Source organism: Bidens hawaiensis, unplaced genomic scaffold (genome assembly GCF_021521415.1).
Source record: "Bidens hawaiensis isolate Kalapana, Puna unplaced genomic scaffold, B.hawaiensis_p1.1 tig00067659_1, whole genome shotgun sequence".
Classification (NCBI taxonomy): domain Eukaryota; kingdom Viridiplantae; phylum Streptophyta; class Magnoliopsida; order Asterales; family Asteraceae; genus Bidens; species Bidens hawaiensis.
This window is the reverse complement of record NW_027501994.1, coordinates 18,640-22,553: the sequence shown is the minus strand read 5'-3', so window position 1 is coordinate 22,553 and position 3,914 is coordinate 18,640. Positions and strand designations below refer to the sequence as shown.

The 3,914-nt window shown below is 38.8% G+C and overlaps 1 pseudogene; it reads right to left on the bottom strand.

Moving 5' to 3' along the window:
- Positions 1-476: 476 nt before the first annotated feature.
- Positions 477-2,064, bottom strand: LOC143605028 (glycosyltransferase family 92 protein RCOM_0530710-like; annotated as a pseudogene).
- Positions 2,065-3,914: the final 1,850 nt, after the last annotated feature.

Sequence of the window (3,914 nt, the reverse complement as noted above, 5' to 3'; positions counted from 1 at the left end):
GCTCAGTGGTCATCTTAGACCCGATATCTTAACCGAATTGGTGAATCTTAGAGCCATCGAACCCTCATAAAAGTTTTACAGCTAAAACATTTTAGTCCGAACCTGTTCTGATCCGAACCAAACTGCCTTTCTTTTCAAAACAACCTATTTTAAGTTTTTAACACGTACAAGTTATGATCATAGTATGCTTTTATCCACGCCCGACCCGACCGCCGGTTTTACCAGGCTTACTCAAAACCATACAATAACTTAAACTTCTTACAACATGGTTACTAACCAATATACAAAAAGAAACACAAGCAATAAATTCCTTTAATGTCACAAGAAAAGAATTATATAACATACATCTATCACCAAAACCGCCCGTTTCATACTTACAAAAACCCGAATTTTGACATTCGAAAAGATAACCCCCCTTTTCGCATAACCAACAGTTAACCCTTGTCAAAGAATCAATCAATCTATCAAAGTATCACTATACCAATATCACATATCTCTATCCCATGGCAAAACACCACTAGACACATCACCCAAGTTACCCAAAACAAAGTCCCTCAAACCAGTATCCCACACCTCGCAAAACCGCAACCACCAGTCAACCGGCTCAATCGCCTCCGTCCCCAGCCCGGGTGCTCGGTCCCTCGACCCTTCGTTCTGGTTCTCCCTCCAATCTGCCACATAAGTAGCCACCCGTCTATAGAACTTGGCCCGAAAAACCTCCCACACTTGGTACTTATAATGATTAATAACCGCAATACTTTGAGCCAAATCGATGAACGTGTACCCGCTCCTTAAATGAAAATGATGCACCACGTTCATTAAATTCGGGTCGAGAGCATCCGGCCGGATAATCGACTTGTGTCGTTCCGGGCTTTGTAGTCTACATGTGTACCCAACCGTGACCCCGTGTTTGGGCCTAGACGTTAAACCCGAAGGCCCGAAACTATGACACGATGTCCTAATCTCGCCAATCGATGACGATTTGGTAAAGTTCGAAACCAGGGTTTTAAGCGAACCCGGGCCCGCAAACCCGGAAGTCGGGTTATGTGGAAAGTAGTAAAACTCGTCCACATCCATAAACGAAACCCAATTGCATTCGGACCGAGCCCGAATTGCACAATGTGAGAACCCAGCCTCTTGAGTCTTGATCCAAGGCCACACGTGCCGGCTCACATTATAACCCTCGGATACAAGATTCTCAACGACGACTTTAATCTCATCGTCACTATTATTATCATACACGAACCACTTCCAGACACCAAGCCACGAGTGATAAATAACCCACTCGCTTATCGACCGGGCCTGGTTCCACAACATCGTGCAAACGCAAAGCTCATGTTTTACAACTTTCGGGCTAAATGTTGACCCGGGCATTTTCGCAACAGACGGACGAGAACATGGTTACCCTGAGGAGCTCGAAAACTAACCGTGACCCGAACCCCACGGGCTTTATCCAGGTGGTTAACAATACTTTTGGGAACCGCACACCGGACCACCTCCTGAGCGGCAGTCACCGTTTTCGAACTCAGAATATATTTCCCATTCATTTCCAAATCGGGTAACCCGAAATGACAATTAAAATTCGCCGGGTAGGATTCTTTCCCCTGTCTATGACTAATCCCCTTAACGAATATTATTACAGTACTTGAACTTCCATCCAATACCGCTTCATAGGCTAAATTATCCCACGAATTTAACGGCTTATCGTCGGCTAATGTTAGTCGTGTTAGTGTAACCAAAGATGAGTAGTTCGAAGGCGGTGGCGGACACCGAACGAGGAAGCGGTTATCGGTGTATTCGTCCACCGACAAGACCGGTAAACTGACGTCATCAATCCGATCTGTATAATTGCTTTTGTAAAGGCATTCAATTGGGATATTGATTGGCGGTGAGATGATTAACAGGATGTGATCAGGAAATGAGACCCTGGATTGGAGTTTGAAGTGGGTTAACTTGGATAAAACCCGGTAAGTGGGTAATTTGATGGGGTGGTGAAACGGCGTCGTGTGACGGTGGAGAATGAAGTAGAAGACAATAAAGAAGAGGAGGAAGTAAAGAAGAGATCTGTTAAAAGCATAAAAGAATTAAAAATAATACAAGTTACCGTTGGAACAAAAGTATGAGATTAATTAAATATAATAAAGTGTTTTACAAAACAAATAAAATAATCTTATATAAAGAATACACCAATCATAGCGTACCTAAAAAAGGAACAAAATAATGGAAGACATCGTGCTGCTTTATGCAAACATACTCTCCTCTTGTTACGGGTCAATTAGTTATTGCTATGGGCATGGGTGGATAAACAGGATACTTTAGTCAAACAAATATGATTTCTTTACTAATTTTTACATAACTCTATATATAAACTATAGGCTAATAATAGGTTATAGATTTCCGTTTTCCTTTTTGAGGGCATCGTAGATCGTAATGAGGTTAAATGTGGGGTCCTGTTAGGGACACCCACCACACCCATGAATACGTCACGTGTATAGGATTATACGCGGCGTATTATGGTATGATTTGACGTCCTAGCCTGGCTTGGCTGTCATAGGGTTGTCGTATTGTAGGTCTATGCGTCGTGTATAGGTTTATATGCGGCGTATTGGGTTTTGTATATTATTGGAGCCTGGCTCCCTCCCTTCCCTCTCCATCCTTTCTCTTTTCCATTTTTTTTACCTCACCCTCACCCTCACCCTCTTAATTCAACCAACAACAACCACCATTTATTTCCAGAGTCGGGCGAGGAGGAGCCCGGATACGCTGCTAGCGGTCAGTCGAACTTAAACCATGTTTCGTTTTATCTTTATTTAGTACATGTTAGGACATAGCTGTACATGTTAGGACAGAGATTTGGTGACTGGTTTAGTTTTATTATGTGACGATCTGAAATATGTCTAGGCACCGACCGTTATACTACACCATGCCTACTATATAGACACCACCTAGATGAGTTTGAACTGTTTTACGGTAAGCCTAGTTCGTCGGGCCTCCCAAACTTAAAATAGGTTTCCCATACTGTTACCGTTATTGTTAAATTTTTTATTATATTATTACTATTAAAATATTATTGTTGTTAAAATATTATTGTTAACAAAATAAATTTTGTTATTGTGTTTATTAAAATATTATTATTATTAAAATAATATTATTCTAAACATATAATTATTAGTATTAAAATATTATTATTATTACGTACATGATGTAATTTAGAGATTCAGATGCGGGTGTCAGGCGCCGACACAAGACGTTAGAATGTACGTTCTTATATAATATAATATAATATAATATAATATAATATAATATAATAATATTATGTTGTTATTATATTATATTATGTTATATTATATTACGTTATATTATATTATATCAAACGGGTACTGGTTATGTTAGTGGGTTTTTCTAGAAAAACCCACCAATTTTGTCTTATTGTTGTTTTTTTTCTTTGTTTTCTTTTTTTTTTCTTGTCTTTTGTTATTATTAATGTTATTTATGATTATTATTAATATTATTTACTTATCAACAATATATTATTATTCGAAATTCGACAAAGGGTGGTCAATTGCATGACTTATTTGGGAAAATTGACAGTACGAAACGAACTTTCAATTTATTGGCTGATTTCGTATTGGGCATCTTGAATCAGTTACAGAGGCTTACTTGGGAAAACTGGCATTTCCAAACGAACTTTCAATTTCTTAGCTGTTTTCATTATCGACATCTCAAATCTGGTTCTTCGATTTGTCTTGATCGTTGATCACCACCGGCAACCGTAGTTGTGTTCACTCAAACACATATCAGTCGTCACTAAGCTTAGGCTTATTATTATTTTTATGTTTAGTTGGAGGTATTCTAAGTTGATCATCTTGCGTATATTAAAGAATTATCGGCTTATATATATACATACATATATA